The 21,436-nt window shown below is 37.2% G+C and overlaps 1 protein-coding gene and 1 pseudogene across 1 annotated transcript in view; one reads left to right on the top strand and one right to left on the bottom strand.

The window, feature by feature from the left end:
- The window catches only part of LOC149151624 (protein REPRESSOR OF VERNALIZATION 1-like), a 337,711-nt gene that overhangs the window by 116,954 nt on the left and 199,321 nt on the right, over positions 1-21,436 (top strand). The window lies entirely within an intron of this gene.
- LOC149151625 (THO complex subunit 5B-like) overlaps positions 6,984-21,436 on the bottom strand; it is a 44,629-nt pseudogene continuing 30,176 nt past the window's right edge.

Raw genomic sequence — 21,436 nt, 5'->3', positions numbered from 1 at the left:
TTCAACTCTAGTATTTTTGGCTTGTTTAACTTGTGCTTTCTTAGCATTGACCTTGTTGAATGAAAATTGATAAGTCAAAAGTGAGCTGGAATAACCTTTTTATGAGCAGGATGGAAGTGAATAGGGAAAATGTGAAGTGTTGTTATCTAGTGAATTTTATGCTCTAGTCTCCAACAAATCCATACACCAAGAAGATACTAAGATATATATGCAACACATGAAAGAGAAAATAGAAGAGAAAAAAAGTAGTGGTATAGCATCGAAAGCACCTTTGTATTAATCCATAATAATCACCAAGTACATTCTCATCAGGTTCATATTTATACTATACTATTGACAATTACAACAGATTAACTGTCTAAATTGACTTGGTCGATTCGATAGGGAGGTCGACATATCTAGCAAGTCGATTTTACTGGAAGGTCCTTGACTTACATATTGAATTACAAAGTCTAGTTGGTTATATCTACTTGTGGGTTTAGTTGGCTAAGTCAACTAGTCCTTCCAACATCTCCCCAAGAAAGGGATATATAGAACTATTACATAGATGAAATTTTGAACAAAAGTACATGAAGAAGAATGTGCTGGTAATGAATGATGCTCACGAAGGTGTTCCTGTCAGAGACTTTGGTGCTTTCTTTGTGAGAATTGATGTTGGTGTAGAATTCGGTGGTTGATTGATTGTCTATGGTTGCTGATCTGCTATCCAAGTGTGTAGAGGCATGACTTTATCCCTAGGTTTGATTTCTCTTTTTTCTCGTTCTGTAGGCAACCATTACAGGGTAAGTTCCTCAGGCAGAACACCAAAGGACATCACTCACAAACAGATCACACATCAATATGCCAATATTGTTGACGTGGTTAAAACCCTCAAAGAGGGAAACAGTCCACGGCCTGAGCTAATGCGGCCACTTCAGGCAATTTATTAGTAAAAGAATGAAAATTTACCTAAGCTTCTCTCATGAATGGTTACCCTACAAATGACCCTCCATGCTCTTTAAATAGAGATCATGGACCAATCGGGTGTTAAGCCACAGATCAAGTGTCGGTAATACTGAGGAGAGAATGAACCATTGGATCACTACATATCGTGACTCTTAGATTGTAAGTTACAAAAGTACATAGTAAAGAAACACACTTTACCTAACTCTACACTAGACCAAGTTATACTTAACTATTTCCTATGTGCCGAAATATCCTAACATCCCCCTTTAAGAACAACTTGGGATAGGATTGAAGGATGTACAAATATGACACAATAGGAGAAGGAAGGAGGCATTAGAACCTATCCCCCCTTAGTGACAACTCCCTGAACTCCAACCATAAATCGAAGTTTAGGAAACTTCGCCTCTATGAGAGCCTTTGTAAAGATGTCTGCAACTTGATCATCTGTTGAACAATATTGCACTTAAAGAACATGGTCGTGAATGAGCTTTCTAATGAAGTGCATGTGCAAATCAATGTGTTTTCTATGCTGATGTTGGACTAGAGCTTTGCATAGTTGAATGGCACTTTGATTATCACACCAAAGTGTAGTCGGATGCTGCTGTTGAAAGCCAAAGTCTGACAGGATCTGACGAAGCCACAGGGTTTCCTTACTAGCTTCTACGGCACCACGATACTTGCTTCTGCTGAAGAAAAAGAAATGGCACTTTGTTTCTTGCAAGCCCATGTAATAGGTCCTAAACCAAGAGTGAACACATAACCTGCAGTAGACTTCTGATCATCAGGGTGACCAGCCCAATCAGAATCAGTGAAACCAACGAATAGAGGAGATGCTTCTGCACTGTAATGAATCCCAAACTGAACTGTACCTCGAACATAACAAAGTATTCTTTTAGCTGCTTTCCAATGACTTTCATGTGGGTTTTGCATAAACCGAGCAATAAGGCCAATAGCAAAGGAAAGGTCAGGACGAGTATGGGTCAGATACAAAAGTTTTCCTACAAGTTGACGGTATAAGGTAGCATCAACTTCAGGGGAAGTACAAGTGACTGAAAGTTTGGCTCCAGATTGAAAGGAAGAAGGGGCTGGCTTACAATCTTCCATGTGAAAATGGTGTAGAAGATCACAGACATACTTGGACTGGGAAAGGGAAATACCTTCCTTGGATTGCAAGACTTGAAGACCAAGAAAATAATGCAAATGTCCTAAGTCTGTCATTTCAAACTTCTTTTTAAGGCTGGACTTCACATGGTTTATAAGGTTGGGATCACTACCAGTAAGGATAAGATCATCAACATAAAGAATAAGAATGATAAGAGACTTGCCCACTTTCTTGGTGTAGACAGTATTGTCAGAATGACACCTAGAAAAGCCAGTTTCTAAAAGAAAGCTATCCATTTTGGCATACCAAGCCCGAGGAGCTTGCTTGAGACCATAAAGGGATTTCTTAAGCCGACATACAAGGCTAGAGTTTGTTTGTATAAAGCCAGTAGGTTGTTCCATATAGATTTCTTCATGCAAGTCCCCATGTAAGAAGGCAGATTTAACATCCATCTGATGGACTTCCCATTTGAAAGAGGCAGCAAGGGAAAGAACAAGGCGGATAGAGTTCATTTTGGCAACAGGGGAGAAGGTTTCAGTGTAGTCAATGCCTTCAACTTGTGAAAAACCCTTAGCAACAAGACGAGCTTTATGTTTATCAAATTTTCCATCTAGTCCATACTTGGTTTTGTAAACCCATTTGCATCTAACAAGTTTTCGTCCCTTTGGTAGAGGAACAAGATCCCATGTATCATTTGCCAATAATGAGCGATATTCTTCATTCATAGCTGCGTCCCAATCTAGATGGCCTGAAGCTTATGCAAAGGTGTCAGGATCATAATTCCCTGAAGCTTGAGCCAATAAAGAAGAGGCTCTATCGAATTGAGAACATGTATGTCGCTGATCTGTAGAATCACCGACAAGAGTGCCTGCTGCATCCTGAGTACCACGGACCCATTTTGGAAGTTGAGGAGCTGAAGGAGGATCCCGAGAAGGTTGGGGAGGATTTTCATCCTCACTTTCGTCATTTGAAGAAGAAATATTTTCAAAAGTAGAAGAGATAGAGAGAGGTGGCACATCCGCCGAACTAGGGTCGTAGGCCGATATATTTTCAGCAAACTTTACATCTCTTCTAATGATAACAATTTTGGACATAAGTGGAATAAGTCTATATCCTTTGACATCTTCAGAATATCCAACAAAAATACATTTTTCACTCTTAGGTTCTAAAGCTTTATGTTTCTCATCTGGAATATGGGCCCATGCTTCACTTCCAAAAACACGAAAGTGACTTACATATGGTTTAATTGGGCTCCATGCTTCTTCTGGAGTGATATTTTTTAAAACCTTAGTAGGAGTGCGATTTATTATGTAATTTGCACAGTTAATTGCTTCTACCCAAAAATTAAGACTAAGTCCTTTAGATTGAAGCATACAATTAGCCATTTCATTTAAGGTGCAATTCTTCCTTTCAGCTACACCATTTTGTTGTGGAGTATATGGAACAGTATGTTGCATTTGAATTCCATTCTCAGTGCAAAAGTTGATAAATTTATTGTTAACATATTCTCTGCCATTATCAGATCTTAGCTTAAGAATTTGATTCAACAAAGGCCTTAAAGGCCAAGAACATGTTAAATACTTCACTCTTGAGTTTTAAGAAGTATACCCGAGTGCGTCTGGAGAAATCATCAATGAAAGTTAAGAAATACTTTTAGCCCAAGAATGAAACAACTGGAAGTGGACCACATAAATCACTATGCACAAGCTGTAAAGGGGCTGAGGCCTGCCAAGAGGCACGTTTTTCAAAACTATCTCGATGATGTTTTCCGAGTACACATCCGGAACAAGCACCATCTCTGCAAGATACCATTGGAAGACCTGTCACCATATTTTCTTTACATAGATTCTGAAGGGAGCGATAGTTTAAGTGACCAAATCGCTCATGCTAAAGTTTGCTCACTTCATCATTATGAGCAACAAATACCAAGGGAAGATTTGATGACCCAAAGTTGTTAAGCTTATACAATCTTGTCGAATCATCGGCAATGCCAGTAGCTAAAATCTGTCTAGGATCTCTTAGGTCCTTAATTACAACATTATGAGGTGAATTTTTACCTTCACCTGAATGAGTTATCTGATATACAGATAGAAGGTTGCAGGATAAGGTTGGAACACATAATACATCATTAAATTGACTATTGTCTATATGAACAATTCCAGCCCCTATAACACTAAGAGATCTATCATCACCAACATATATATTTTTGGTGTTACAATCATTTAAAGAAGAAAACATGGCTTTGTTTTTTGCCATGTGATAAGAAGCTCCAGAATCAATGAGCCACTCATGAGAATTAGAAGAAGAAGATACATTTAGTGCATATCTAGACCGAGATGTTTGACAACCACATGCAGAAAGTGCTATTCCTGAAGATGAAGTTGAAGTTGAAGAGTGCTCCAAATGGATGTTATGCTTCTTCATTGCTGCTTCCAAGGCTTCCATCTTCTTAAAGCATTTGGATTCTAAGTGGCCATCTCGATTACAAAAGTGGCAATGTCTATCAGTGTTCTTCCCTTTGTTTTTATTTTCCTTATCATTTTGTTGAAATGATTTTTCATTTTGAGGCTAAAATTGCTTAGGACCCTTGTTTGGTTTAGGACCATTCTTTTTAGGATACGACTTCTTAGGATTCTTTGAATTTTGTTGCTGTTGGGTGGCTAAGGCTTTCTTAGAAGAGTTTCCAAGATTAAGAAGACCAAGGTGTAAGTGTTTTTCTTGTTCTCTTATTAAAGAATCACAAAAGGAATCAAAGAAGGGACTTGTAGTCTTGTCCTTGTGAAATGAAGGCTTCTCTTGTAGAAAGGAAGGTGGAAACAAACACAGAGTAGGCTGGTCCCAACTTAGTAAGAATGGAATAGATAAGGTTACCATCTTCTTTCTTAACCTTAACACCTTCCAAGAGAAGTCTAAGGGTTTTGAATTTGGACAAAAAATCTTCAATGGAAGAAAAATTATTGGGGTCCAATGTAAGCAACTCATTTTCGAGTTGATGGGCTCTAAGTTCATTTTTAATTCCAAAAACTTTAGTGATCTGTTTCATTGCTTCATTAGGAGTATCAAGTTCTGCGATATGGAATCTAAGGTCTAGGGAAATAGACATCCCTATCAACCCACGTGTTTGATCTTGCCTATTTTCCCATTTGGCTGCCTTATCTTCATCTTTCAGTTTGGTTTCTTGGCCTGAGGCTATCCTGTAAAGACCTTAACTTCTAAGTAAATCCACAATGTAGGACCACCATTGGAAGTAGTTGGTGTTGTCAAGAATAACTTGTCATGGACTTTCCATTTTAATAGAAACTGAAGTCGTAGATGCTGAAAATAAGTGTTCCAATGGAAAGATCTTGAAAAAATAGGTTGATTAAAAAAAAACCGGCTCTGAAAACGGCTTCTGGATGAAGAAGTTATGGCTTTTTGAAGAAAAGTTGTTGAAGATGCCGACGAAGTGCGGGAATGTGCGGAAATGAATGATAATGTTATATTTAGAAAAAATCCGCCCCTTTCCAAACTTAATCTAATTAGCTCAACAAAGAGAAATACTTGAACTCAAGACCTCTATTCTCATAAAGTAGCTTTGGACCAAGTGAGCTAGATTAAAAGGTTAGTAATTTTTGGAAAAGTGGAAGGTTTTTTTTTTTTAAAGTCACTGAAGCTTTGGGGTGCGTGCTTACTTGAGAAAGATCTTGTTTGTCTGCAAAACAAAAAACACAAACCCCACCACGGACATACAAAAAAAACAAACCTTACAACTTGAAGTTAGCTTTAGTCGGAAACTAAATATTTTCCTCAATGTTTCTGATTTTCTGAGATCACACTAAGGCGCGGTGGAAAAGAGCATACGCATGAGAAAAATCCTTCCTTTCTGTTTTTGATTTGCCCAGATTACACAGAGTCGCGGGGCAAAGAGCATACGTAGAAATGAAAGGTATAGATCTGGTAATAGAAAAAACAAAGAGCTAAATAAACCGAAATAAACAGAGAGAAAATAACTACAAATTGCAAATAAACACTGTATACCTCCAGATTTTAAAGATGACGTAGCTAGGGCTACCGGAAACCTTTTCCTGTGAAATGAAAGGGGTTCCTCACTGGAACAGATGCTCCTAACACAATAGAGCAGTCTTCTCGGCCCGAAAGCAGTCAGAAACAGGAGATCTAGGAAACAACAGTCGGATGCAGTTCTATCAGCTTCAGATTTGGATCATCGATGGATGCGGCCCTCAAATAGCTCCGATACCATGTAGGAATTTACAGGGTAAGTTCCTCAGACAGAACACCAAAGGACACCGCTCACAAATAGATCACAGATCAATACCCTCAAAGAGGGAAACAGTCCATGGCTTGAGCCAATGCGACCACTTCAGACAATTTATTAATAAAAGAGTGAAAATTTACATAAGCTTCTCTCATGAACGGTTACCCTACAAATGACCCTCCATGCTCTTTAATTAGAGATCATGGACCAATCGGGTGTTAAGCCACGGATCAAATGTCGGTTATACCGAGGAGAGAATGAATTGTCGGGTCACTACATATCGTGATCGTCGGATTGTAAGTTACGAAAGTACATGGTAAAGAAACACACTTTACCTAACTCTACACTAGACCAAGTTATACTTAACTATTTCCTATGTGTCGGAATATCCTAACAACATCCTTCAACTTCTTTGTCAGTTGTAGCCGATTGACTTGGCCGTACCTATGGAGTATATTCCGAAACACTTGAGTGGGAAAATTGATACTTTTGTCTAAGAGGTGAAGGCTCTTGAAATGTAGGGGAAGCTTGTGTTTCCCCAAATGTTGTCTTATGGATTGTGTGGGCTAGTCTCTATAGATGTTGATCAAATGTATTCCACTCTTTGACTGAATTTTGTACGTGTGCTTCTAATGACTTCATCTAAGTGAGGTACTTAAGCTACTTTGAGAGCACTTTATTCTAGAACTCAAGGATTTTGGGATTGATTTTCTTCTCCATGCCTTGATTTTCTCTCCCATATATTAGACACAACTCTCTGACTTCAAAGTCCTCCCAGGCCTTTCCAACTTTACTGCCCCATCTAATGTCTACTGCAGAATCTGCTTCCAATTCTATTTTTGCTAATTCAATCTCATCAAGATCGTTGTGCATTGCCACAACTAGATCTTCTCCAAAATCTTCACTTATACTTTTCGAACATCCAAGCTACCATAAATAAATCCTCTATTTTGTTTGGATCCCCTCTCTTGGGAACTACACTTTTTGAAATGAAAGTGAGACATCTGGAATTTTTAAAATCAGATTCTTTCATCAACATGGTTGAAGCATGTGTTTCTGATGGGAGCTCCCCATCTTTCCTCATACTCTCTAATTATGCTTTTAGAGAACCACCCTCTCCATCCAAAACAAGTGATGTATCAGTCCCTGGCTCTTCTTCAGCGACATAAGTTACTGAAATCTGACTATGCCCAACTTCCACTGAAGACCAGCTGTGCAAACTGCATTTTGTGCTTTACATTGCCCATGGCACATTTCTGAATGTTAAAGGTGGCAACCTGAGATTTGGTGACAAGTTGCTCCTTAAGAGCTAGCTGAGACTTCTTTTGAGCTCGAATCCACTGCAAAAGGGTTTGTACACAATGTTGTTGTCTATATATGTTCAGCCTTGCCAAATTAGATGCACCTTTTGCAGCTTCATCGTTTCTAGATATGTTATCAGCAAGCAGTGGAGGAGCTTCGGGCAAAAAGTCAATGCCTGCCAAGTGCTGAACCCATTTAAATGGCCTTTGTGCTCTTTTCTCATCATATGCAAGGTTGACACCTGCAGACATTTTAGCTATCTGATGAGGAAGCTCAATCCTAGTGTCAGGTGGAAACAAGGTTATAAGAAAATTGTTCTCACTGCCTCTTTGCACACCATTAATCCCAACACAAACAACATGCAACTTTAGCAACTATTGAAATTTCAGAGTGATCAATTTGCTAGGCTTGGTCTCATTAGTTGGTTTATTGTCAAAGACATGATCATTGATAGAAAGAGGGTGAACTTGATAAAAACCAGTTAAATCCACATTCTCATTAAGCTGCAGGCTTTTAGTCCCTTTCCTGCCTCTCTGGGAATCACCCTCTTCTTCAGGCACAGCATTATTGAATTTGCCTTCCTCGATGCTTGTAGAGGCACCTGTATCTTTGTTTGCTTGCTGGTGAGAAAATGATTGAGCATCCTTTATACTTCCCACAATTTCAAGATCAATAGGCTCCTCAAATATTTTTGCTGAAACTCGTTTGGCAATGCTTGAACATCACTCATGTCTTGAATGCAAGATCTTTCAGACATGTGATATAACCCATTATCAAGACAGATTGAGTGTTCTACCAAAGCAACCTCTAGAATGTTTTGCAATTCTTTTGGCTGAGATTGGATCGGGCTACGATCTTCTAGAGAAGGCCCCGTCAAATTGATTGCAAATGATAGTCATTAACTATTTGTTGCTGGGATCTGCTGGAATTAGACAGGCATGCGATTGCTGGTTGTTCAGAGGGTTGGGCACCTATTTGTTCAATTTTAGCCTCCTTTGCTTGATTTATGTGAGCACCTGTTCTATCCTTGTTAGAAGTTGCTAGTAATGTAAACTAATATGGGTGTGCCTTCGCCCATGTCCTAGCCTGTTCTATTATTTTTGGTAGGTTCTTGTTACGATCTTCAATTTTTTGCCAAAACTCTGCATACTTCTTTCCCAATGGGGAAACTAATTCCTACTGCAACATTTTTCAAATAAACGCTCCAGGCTGGCAGGAGAGCCAACTCTAATACCGCTGTAATATCCCTTAGGGAAAAATTGCCCTTAGGGTTGAAAAGAGCACATGACAAGATTTTTATTCTCACTATTATCACAGTGTTCTTTCAGTTTGTGCAAATAGAGACAATATTGAATACAATAAAGAGTGTAACCAGCATAATACAACAGACAGTGTAACCAACAAGTCATATTCAAGAAGTTAATCTAGCAGTACATAATGGGTTATAAACCCATAGTCCTTCCAAATTTCACACTACAGTTTTAGATACCCAACAATTGCTATTACATCAACAAACCCAATTATCCTAATACTTTTAGTCTGACCTTACAATCCAACCTCAAGAATTTGCCAGATTTTGCTGCCTTTTTTCTTCCATAGACCTGCCTTGGATAATGTCACAAGGTGATTTGCTGCCCAAACCAAGCCCTAGTCTCAACACGCTGCCATATATTTCCTTAGAGATTGTGAGCTATTGCTCTAGCAATATGTAATGTTCCCAAATTTTGTGTATGCAAAATCATTTAGGATTTTGCAATTTTGGAAATAATTAACAAGGGGACTTAAATTTGCCTAAGGAGACTTTATTAAAGAAGGAGAAAGGATGATATTTCCTAGGCAAGTTGGATGTCACTTTAACTTTATAAAGTGGAGTATCATAAAGTGACTTTATAAAAGTGAATTTAATAAAAAGAAAAAAAAATAATAAAGAGAGAAAAGGGAAGTTGAAGATGAAAAGACAAAAGGGAAGGCGAAGATGAAAAGGCAATCCTAAACTCATTAAAGAAGGGAATTGAGGAGACTCTAATTCATTCGGACATTGTGTGAGTTTGAAGAGAGAACTCTTGGAGAGAGTTGGAAGAGGAAGCTGAGGGCTTTGGAGCCCTAGCTGCCATAGCAGACTTCGGTGTTGCGACGATACCCCCTAGTCTGAGAGTGAAATCACTCAGATTTCACCGTAGAGCTTCAATGGAGAACGAGATTTGCAAGAAAAACTGAGGTATCCAAGTTCTATCTGTTGATTTTAAAAGTTATTTGGTATTTTCTATATTCCCTTTGCAGGTGGAGGAAATGCCTGAAACTTGAGCCCTGGGAAACAAATTCCATGACCAAATAGAGGCTGAGTTTGTGGTTTATAGTGGCTGTTCATTTCATGGCAACAGATAGAGGGCATCAGTAGCTCAATTCACATCTTCTGAAAGGCAACTCGAGCACCCAGTCACAACTATCCCTTATTTTATTGCATGGACGAGTTCCCTGGTTGCTTGGGACTGCATATTGATTGTGAAACTGCCTTGTAGCATACTCAGAAGCTTAAACAGGCCTATCAATTAAATTCTGGGCTGCATATTATTTAGAGGAGGGAGCATATGCGCTGTAGGAGGTAATACAAAGCTACAGGCAGGTCGTGTCACATGTTTGGGGCATCAAATCATTTCTCAAGAGGCTACATCTCCCTTCTGAGCATAGCCACGAATTCTGGAGCATTATAGAGACAATCAAAGGATTATTCCTCACTGCTGTAACCTCATTTAGGAGACTGTGTACCATCTCAAGGCATAGTTGAAGAGGATTGTTGATGTCAAAGACCCTTGTGCAAGGGCTGTCAACAATTGCCAGAATTACGCTGAAACTGAGAGAAGTTCTGGGGGCTTGGAGAGAAGTTCTGTAGCTGCAGTTTGTGCAAGGATGTGTATGGACCAACACTAGAGACCAAATCAAGTTGAATATCAGCCCATCTTGCTTGCTGATTGAACGTGGACTTGTTGGTGCAATTTACATATGAATGGGATGAGTTTTAGAGTGAATAACCTTGTTGGACATGGCCAATTAAAGGCTGATATGTATGGTTGTTTTCCCTAGGAACTCATAAGTTGGAGGCATCTTTGTTGAAGCTACATTACCAGGTTCCTCTAGTCCATTGTTTTTCCAATTGTATTTGCACAGTAATGAAATAATAGGACTGTTGTGGCTATTTTCGTTGTGATGAAATGAATGCACTGTGAAAAATCGGTGACCCAATTCCCTACTGCAGCAACTGATAAATTTCTCCTATTTGATAATTTTTGAATCAAGTTATTTACAGTGTTACACAGTAAACATCGAAATAAAATCTACAACCTTCACAACATAAAATACTGCGGAAACAAAATACTGTGCAGGAAAGAAATAAACACACACATAAATAGACGTTGTTTATGGACAAATGTCCCCGGAAAAACCCAATGTGGGAAAACCGGTGCAGCAGCTGAAGGTTTTAATTATTATGTAGTAGTAATCTGATTACAAATCTTTAGATGCCCAAACTGACAATCTGATATAGAGAATAAATTGGCAGAGGTAGTGAGAATTATTCTCACACTCTCACTAGCGATCCGACTCTGATCTGGGCTCTGGGAGCTGCCCCACGTTGTCACTGCGTAGTCTCTACATGGGCTCACCCAGTCTCTGCGTCACAGCTCGAGGGACTGTGTCACCTCTTCCTCTAACCTTCTGCTGACTGGAACTCCGACCCTCTGGCCCTCCGGTCTCACACCCCGGCTTCCGGCTTTAGATCTCGACTGCTCCCAGCAAAATACAAACTCCCTTTGAAGCACTGCGCTGCCTCTGCGTGACACTGCGTCAGCCTCTCTGGACGTCTCAATGCCTTCTCTGCCTTGCACTCTCCAAACTGGAAATATCCCCTCTGGTCTACTATCCCTGCCCCTCACTGCAAGAAGATCACTCGATCTCTCTTCGACAACTCAGCGTTGCTACTCTTGAGAATTTCGATCTCTAGATTTCGCTATCTCGGTGTGTTCTCCAAGTGCCCATCAAGCACTTTCTTATAATATCTCGTTGGAGCACCAGCGACCAAGATTAAAACATAATCAAAGGCTAAGATTAACTAGGAGTTGATCCTCGTCTTTATCTAGAAGATTCACACCAGATTTAATTAATACCCTTTAATTAACCAGATTTCTTAAGTTTAAACTTAGGGAACCATTTAAAAAGGTTAATTATTTTAATTAAATCATCTCTAGGTGGAATTTTCCCAAATGATTTCTAGGTTCTGGAGAATGCACGTGTTTTAGCCTCTATGCAAAATCTCGAGGCTAGAGCACATCCGATGCTACAAAAACCAACATGTACCAGTATTTATAAATTTTCGAGTTGTCATAACAAATATAGATGTGTTTTGGTAAATTTGTGGGTTCAAATGAAGTAGAGGACACATTGTCCAACAAACAAAATTAAAAGATACACCTACAACAATTTGCATGTGACATGTTTGACAAAATTTCTAGCTGAAATAGTCATTGAAAAAGCTCAGAAATTTGTGGTCAATTGGGTAGTTTCCTTGTTTGGAATCTTACACAATACCTTGACTAGTATATGTTGCCCAAACAACCTTCGTTGTCCAAACTAGTGTTGCACACATCGCGATCGGGATTTAATCGCGCCGAAAAAAAGCGGAAAAAATCGTTAAAATCGGAAAAAAACGAAAAAAGCGGGAAGAAAAAAATCGTTTGGCACAAAAATATTCATTTTTTTTCAATTTTTTTCAATTTTTTTAATATCTAAACCATCTACAACATAAAATAAATACATTGACACATAAATATGAAAAAAAACTAATATATAAGATGTTTAATATCATTTCTAGCGCTAAAATCACACATAACATTGAATCATGTCCTGAATAGTAAGTCCTGAGTCCCAAGTCCAACTCAGCCTCAAAATATCAACAAAAATATGATAATGTATCTCATCATGTCATATGTCATATACAATAAAATGAAAGTCTAATCCTATTGATTTCCTCTGCCCCTCTTGCGAGAAAATGGCACAACTTTCTCTTTCCCTCTAGATGTAGAAGCTGGTGCCTGTGTTGGTGGAAATGGCAGTGGAGTCTGACGTGCTCTAGAAGCTGAAGAACTAGTAGTAGCAGCTACAGGAGGCTGAGGTGGACGGAGACCACGTCCTCTACTGGTGGTAGTGGTAGCCCGGTAGCGGTTTCACCTCCTCCTCCTGCTCCTCCAACTCCTCCTCCTCCTGCTCCTGCTCCTGCTCCTGCTCCTCCCCTCCTCCTCCTCCTCCCCCTCCTCCTCCCCCTCATCCTGCACTAACCAATCCTCAGTGGGATCCATGAGAGGCCTCTCGGTCTCAACCTCCATTCAGCAGTGGTGTCAATCCCATCCAATGAGATGGCTTCTGTATCAGGTTCTTCTCTAGTTGTTTCACCCACAATCGAAGATTGTAGTAACATAGACCATGTCATTAAGTCTATGGGACTCCAACCTGTACAAAGTTTCATGAAATAATAAATTAATAATTAATATATATAAAAAAAATATTGTTTAAAACTTTAATGAATTCAAAAATTTATTTGGAATTTGCAATATTTTAAATGTTTAAGTGTTAACCTATTGCGCTTCTTGTTGTGTATTTTTTCAAATACACTCCAATTGCGCTCACATCCCGAGGAGCTGCATGTTTGGCTGAGGATCCGCACGGCAAGATTTTGCAAAGGGGTACTCTGCCACCATACATCTTCCACCATGCGTCTACAACAAAATTTACAAAGAAAAATTTTAATAAACATAAGAAAAAAATGGAATTTGAAGAAACAATGAAATTTTGAAACAAAGTAACAAAGTACATACTACAAACTAAAAATACCTGGCATTTTAACCGTCCTATCAATGACAGCCATCTCAAAGCCAAATGTGCCAGCTGACAACTTATATTGCTCAATTTGTCTAGAGACCTCCATACGTTCTTCTGAAGTTCTCACCATCTTCTGGACACAGGTTAATAATCCTTCCACGACCTCAACATCAAAATTAAACCCACATGCATAAGAAAATGCAGGGTTCAGGAAAAGGCCAGCAGCATGAATGGGACGATGGAGTGTGTTGTTCCATCGCTCATCAATGACGTTCCATAGAAGGAGTTGTCTCTGGAACCCATCATCTCCCTTCATCATAGTAGGACCGAATGGCTTCTTTGGCCCTATCCATGGCTTCATACAAATAGCCCATTGCGGGCTTCTCACCATCAACCAACCGAAGAACCTTTACAAAGGTTCTGTAACAGCGCACACCTCCTGCACTTCCGCCCAGAAGTCCTCCTGGTATGAAACTAGTCTGCAGACGGCCTCTCCTTCTGGTTTGCGGCTCATTGACGAAGCACGCCACTCCTCTGAAAGAAACATTCTCTTCAAATCCCACATAGAATTCAAGAGGGATTGAAGAGATATGAAACTCGTCGCAAACCGTGTAATGGCGGGGCGCACCAACTCTTTTTGTTGGTGCATTTTCTATCAAGCTAAGCACAGATGTGTGATTGTAAATAAATTTTGTGATGCTTTTTGATGAGTCAACAACCTCTTTGACAAAGGAATTTTCCCAATGTCCTCTAACATCAAATCAATACAATGGGCAGCACAAGGTGTCCAAAATAAAGTAGGATGCCTGTCCATAAGCATTCTACCAGCAGCAACATAATTTGCAGCATTGTCCGTTATGACTTGGACAACATTTTCTGCACCCACCTCCAAAATAAACACATCCAGCAAATCACATAAAGTTTTTGCATCTTTGATTTGATGAGTTGCATCAACAGATTTGATAAACATAGTCCCCAAGGACAACTAACCAAGAAGTTTATAAGGGTTCTCCTTTTGGTCAGTCCAACCATCTGACATAACAATGCATCCTGTTTGTGCCCATGATGCCCTAAAATCCTCCAATCTTTGGTGCATCACGCTTTTCATCTTGAGAAGCCGGCCTCTGAAATCATGAAGAGAAGGGAGTTTGTACCCTGGGCCAACACTGGCAATAGCATCAACAGTAGGTTGGAAAAATGGATTATTCCTTATAATGCTGAAAGGAATATCACTCCAGAGGAGAAATTTTGTCATCATTGTCAGCTTTTTCTTTTTCAGTTCTATTTAGCATTGAACCAATAGTTGGTTGTGAACCAGGTGTGGTTCGAGGAACAAAATATGATGATGCAGCTACCGGATTGACTGACGCTGCAGTAGAACCTGTGCCACTTGGCCCACTTCCTCAACTGACCTTTTAGTTGCCTTTTGAGTTCTTCTTTGGCGTCTCTAGTGTGCTCTAATTCTCCAATGCTCTCATGGCTTTTTGGATAATTTCAGCATTTGTCTTTAGACAGGGCCCCACATCACTCCAGGGATTTGTGCAAGGTGGAACTTCAACCTGTACACCCCCCCGAATATTTCCTTTCCACACAACTTGCAATACAAGTTTTGTCTATCATTCGGAGTTTTAGGGTCACCATATTCCCAGAAAGGATCCAATTTCCTTGGCATGTTTGTTTTTGAATTTTGAATTTGCAAACCTATGGAAAAATAAGGATTAGGAAATAGGAATTTAGGATTACATAAATGATAATAGTAAATACAAATTACAATTTAGAATTTGCAAAATTACAAGCTAATTATTTCCAAAATCCCAATTTCTAAACCCAAGTTACCCAACCAAATGCCAAAAAACAATGAAAAATAAATAAACAATGTTTCTTTAAGAAAATGAGAAAATAAAAATAAAAAATTGGTTCTCATAGTAACAGATCCCAGTCATTAATTGATAAAATTTTAAATAAATTTTTAAAAAAATGAATTTTTAATTTAATTATATTTTATTTAAAAAAATAAAAAAATTAATTACATACCTGGTTATGGATAAAATAAATGTTTATCTTTGGGATTGGATTTCCTATTTAATCGATTCGCTCCCACAAAAAAAGACGCAAAATCTCCCTCATTCTTCTCCTTCTCCTCCGCGGCGGACTGCTGAATGAATTAAAAAAAAAATCGTTTTTCCATATAAAACCCCGCTGCCGTGTGCCCTCACGATTTTAAGTGAAAAAAATCGCGATTTTATCGAAAAAATCGCGATTTTTTCAAAAAATCGCGATTTTTCGATAAAAATCGCTATAAAAAAAAGGGGCGATTTTTTCGATAAAAATCGCGCTTTGAATCGGCGAAATTAAAAAATCGCGCTTTTACGATAAAATCGCGATTTTATCGCGATTTAACAACACTGGTCCAAACTAGACCTCAGGAGGGTTTTGCTGCCAAAATCTCAGATAGATCTGATGACCTTGGAATGATCTCACATCCTTATGTCTTCAAAATGAGTTGCTGCTAGTAAGAAACCTTCAAGGGTAGCGCGTGTTGTAACATGCTTTATTTTTGATAAGTTAGTTTTTATTATGAAAAAATAAAGGAAAAAATGGAAATATGAAAAAATAGAAAATAAAAAAAGAGGGATGAAATAAAACCCCATCAAAAAAAAATGGCATCTGCTCATTTTCTTGAAGTTTTGCGATTTCTTCCTTTAATCATTTTATTTGCATCTGCTCATTGCTCATCGTCTTGATGTTCTTCGGTACTAAATAATCTTCCACACCTTGGACAACATAAATTGCATTTTTTTTGAATATATATATATATATATATATATATATATCCAATTTCGTCTAGACAACTTGGACATTGAGTCCAAAATAGTGATTGTTGTGTGGGACTCATCTTGACTACATTATTTTCAAATTAGGCTCCATTTTTCTTGACTTTAAACTTCCTTGGTAATTTATTTATTTTTAAATTTATAATATATATATATATAAATATATAATTTTTTTTTCTCAACAAATGTTTATTTTTATTTTTTATTTTTTCTTAAACTCTTTTATTATATTATTATTATTTTTAACTTTTTTTTTTTTACTTTACTTTATTTTATTTTGTTTTATAATTTTTTTTTTTTTATATATTTTAATCATTTTTTTTCTTTTTCAAAAGTTACAACTCTAGGGAAATGTGGCTATTCACCTCGTTGGGGTATAATATAAAATGTATGTCTGCTTATGTGCCTTTGACTAATTTTCTCCATGTAAAAAGTAAAACTTACAATTCACATAAAGAGATTTTGTATCTTCTTTTACCTTGAAAATACCATGGGCAATTACCATGGGTTGCTAAAACCACGAGCTTGTAAACAACTTAATGAAGAATCAAGTTAATCTTATCGACTCTTCCTTCTCTTACGTATAATTTTAAAGATATTTGGAAAGATTCCCTTTTGACTTTATCATGCACTTTTTATCAATAATGTAGAACCTTTTTATATATATGAATGTTCTCCTTAAAAATTTACGTCAGACTATTTTTTTTTACTAAAATCATTGAAATGTCAATGGCCAAAGGCCTTATTATTATTATTATTTTTAATATATATAATATATATATATATAATATATATATATATGACTCTCTTTTTATAATTTTTCTTCCAATTCCTTTTTTTTAAACTCTTTTTTTTTAAAAAGGGCCTGACCGAAAATGGGGAAACTCCAACTCGTGTAGCGAAATGCTTTAGTTGCGACGACAAGTTGATGGCCAAAGGCCGGGATCTGCCAACATGGATCCGATACCAATGTAATGACCAAAAGTGGTATATGCAGCCGAAATCTTTAAAATACTTCAAAGACGTAAATGTCCATTGTAAGACATGTAACTGTATATTGAATTGATGTAAGATATGAGATGATTACAAATGAGAATGAGGGCCTGCTTATATACCCTAGGCAGGTGCCCTTTCATGAATGGTCATGTCTCTAAGACATACCTCTTCATTACTAATTAACTAACTAATAGTTAATTAATTATTATTATATTTATATTTATTATTTTTATATGAATTATATTCATAACACAAAACATGTTTGTAATGCTTATAGGGTCAATTGAGTCAAAAAGATTTTATTATGAGTCAAAAGAAATGTAATTGAGTCCAACCCCATTTGGACTTTTGAAAAGAAAATGAAAAAGAATTTTATTTTGATTCAAAAAGTCAAAACAAGACCAAGTCGACCCTCCTTGGTCAAGTCGGCATAAGAGTCAGATATTCGACCCTCCTAGATAGCGATAAATAAAGTCAACTCAAACTCATGGAAGTTCATTCATTCACTCACATCATCACATCGTTTTCTGTGCCAAAAGACGAGAAGAAAAAGGAGCGAAGTCAAAGGAGAGAGAAAATTTAGATTTTTAGCTTGTTTCTGTTAACACGTGCGAAGGTTCTGGGGCAGGTTTGCCAAATTACAGGTCCCAATGTTGCACTAATCGTTATCGGGATAATATTGGCGCGAGGAAAAAATCGGAAAAAAATCGTAATAATCGGGAAAAAATCGATAATAATTGGGAAAAAATCGTTTGGTACAAAAATATTCATTTTTTTCAAATTTTTTAATATCTAAACCATCTACAACATAAAATAAATACATTGACACATAAATATGATAAAAGAACTAATATATAAGATGTTTAATATCATTTCTAGTGCTAAAATCACACATAACAGTGAATCATGTCTTGAATAGTAAGTCCTGACTCCTGAGCATAGCCACGAATTCTGGAGCGTTATAGAGACAATCAAAGATTATTCCTCACTGTTGTAACCAAATTTAGGACACTGTTGAAGAGGATTGTTGATGTCAAAGACCCTTGTGCAAGGGCTGTCAACAATTGCCAGAATTACGCTGAAATTGAGAGAAGTTCTGGGGGCTTGGAGAGAAGTTTTGTAGCTGCAGTTTGTGCGAGGATGTGTAGCGACCAACACTAAAGACCAAATCAAGTTTAATATCAGCCCATCTTGCTTGCTGATTGAACATGGATGTTGTTGGTGCAATTTACATATGAATGGGATGAGTTTTAGACTGAATAACCTTGTTGGACATGGCCAATTAAAGGATGATATGTATGTATGGTTGTTTTCCCTAGGAACTGATAAGTTGGAGGCATATTTGCTGAAGCTACATTACCATGTTCCTCTAGTCCATTGTTTTTCCAATTGTATTTGCACAGTAATGAAATAATGGGACTGTTATGGCTATTTTCGTTGTGATGAAATGAATGTACTGTGAAAAATCGGTGACCCAATTCCCTACTGCAACAACTGATAAATTTCTCCTACTTGATAATTTTTGAATCAAGTTATTTATAGTGTTACATAGTAAACATCGAAATAAAATCTACAACCTTCACAACATAAAATACTGCGGAAACAAAATACTGTGCAGGAAAGAAATAAACACACATAAATACACGTAGTTTTTTGGACAAATGTCCCCGGAAAAACCCAATGTGGGAAAACCGGTGCAATAGCTGAAGGTTTTAATTATTATGTAGTAGTAATCTGAGTACAAATATTTAGATGCCCAAACTGACAATCTGATACAGAGAATAAATTGGCAGAGGTAGTGAGAATTATTCTCACACTCTCACTTGTGATCCGACTCTGATCTGGGCTCTGGGCGTTGCCCCACGTTGTCACTGCGTATTCTCTACGAGGGCTCACCCAGTTTCTGTGTCACAGCTTGATGGACTACGTCAACTCCTCCTCTAACTTTCTGCTCACTGGAACTCTGACCCTCTAGCCTCCGGTCTCACATCCCGGCTTCCGGCTCTAGATCTCGATTGCTCCTAGCAAAATACAGACTCCCTTTGAAGCATTGCGCTGCTTCTGCGTGACACTGCGTTAGCCTCTCTGGACGTCTCAATGCCTCCTCTGCCTTGCACTCTCCAAACTGGAAATATCCCCTCCGGTCTACTATCCCTGCCCCTCACTGCAAGAAGATCACTCGATCTCTCTCCGGCAACTCAGCGTTGCTACTATTGAGAAATTCGATCTCTAGATCTCACTATCTAGGTGTGTTCTCCAAGTGCCCATCAAACACTTTCTTATAATCTCTCGTTGGAACACCAACAACCAAGATTAAAACATAATCAAAGGCTAAGATTAACTAGGAGTTGATCCTCGTCTTTATCTAGAAGATTCACACCAGATATAATTAATACCCTCTAATTAACCAGATTTCCTAAGTTTAAACTTAGGGAACCATTTAAAAAGGTTAATTATTTTAATTAAATCATCTTTGGGTGGAATTTTCCCAAACGATTTCTGGGTTTTGGAGAATGCATATGTTTTAGCCTCTATGCAAAATCTCGAGGCTACAGCACATCCTATGCTACAAAAACCAACATGTATCAGTATTTATAAATTTCCGAGTTGTCATAACAAATATAGATGTGTTTTGGTAAATTTGTGGGTTCAGATGAAGTAGAGGACACATTGTCCAACAAACAAAATTAAAAGATACACCTACAACAATTTGCATGTGACATGTTTGACAAAATTTCTAGCTGAAATGTTCACTGAAAAAACTCAGAAATTTGTGGTCAATTGGGTAGTTTCCTTGTTTGGAATCTTACACAATACCTTGACCAGTATATGTTGCCCAAACAACCTTCGTTGTCCAAACTAGACCTCAGGAGGTTTTGCTGCCAAAATCTCAGATAGATCTGATGACCTTGGAATGATCTCATGTCCTTAGATATGTCTTCAAAATGCGCTGCTGCTAGTAAGAAACCTTCAAGGGTAGCGCGTGTTGTAACATGCTTTATTTTTGATAAGTTAGTTTTTATTATGAAAAAATAAAGGAAAAAATGGAAATATGAAAAAATAGAAAATAAAAAAAGAGAGATGAAATAAAACCCCATCAAAAGAAAATGGCATTTGCTCATTTTCTTGAAGTTTTGCGATTTCTTCCTTTAATCATTTTATTTGAATCTGCTCATTGCTCATCGTCTTGATGTTCTTCAGTACTAAATAATCTTCCACACCTTGGACAACATAAATTGCACTTTTTTTGAATATATATATATATATATCCAATTTCGTCTAGACAACTTGGACATTGAGTCCAAAATAGTGATTGTTGTGTGGGACTCATCTTGACTACTTCATTATTTTCAAAGTAGGCTCCTTTTTTCTTGACTTGATAACCTTCCTTGGTAATTTATTTATTTATTTATTTTAAAATTTGTAATATATATCTATATATATATATATATAATTTTTTTTTTCAACAAATGTTTTTTTTTTTCTTTTTCTTAAACTCTTTTATTATTATTATTATTATTATTATTATTATTTTTTAACTTTTTTTTTATTATAATCATTTTTTTTCTTTTTCAAAAGTTACAACTCTAGTTATGTCTACTTATGTGCCTTTGACTAATTTTCTCCATGTAAAAAATAAAACTTACAATTCACATAAAGAGATTCTGTATCTTCTTTTACCTTGAAAATACCATGGGCAATTACCATGGGTTGCTAAAACCACGAGCTTGTAAACAACTTAATGAAGAATCAAGTTAATCTTATCGACTCTTCTTTATCTTACATATAATTTTAAAGATATTTGGAAAGATTCCCTTTTGACTTTATCATGCACTTTTTATCAATAATGTAGAACCTTTATATATATATGAATGTTCTCCTTAAAAATTTATGTCAGACTATTTTTTTTACTAAAATCATTGAAATGTCAATGGTCAAAGGCCTTATTATTATTATTATTATTATTATTTTTAATATATCTATATATGTGTATATATATATATATATATATATATATAACTCTCTTTTTATAATTTTTTTTCCAATTCCTTTTTTTTTTTAACTTTTTTTTTTTAAAGTGGCCAAGGGCCTGACGGAAAATGGGGAAACTCAAACTCGTGTAGCAAAATGCTT

The sequence above is a fragment of the Pinus tabuliformis genome, chromosome 9 (assembly GCF_031772625.1).
Source record: "Pinus tabuliformis cultivar Carrire ecotype Pingquan chromosome 9, CPIR1, whole genome shotgun sequence".
Taxonomy (NCBI): domain Eukaryota; kingdom Viridiplantae; phylum Streptophyta; class Pinopsida; order Pinales; family Pinaceae; genus Pinus; species Pinus tabuliformis.
This window is presented reverse-complemented; position numbering and strand designations above follow the sequence as displayed.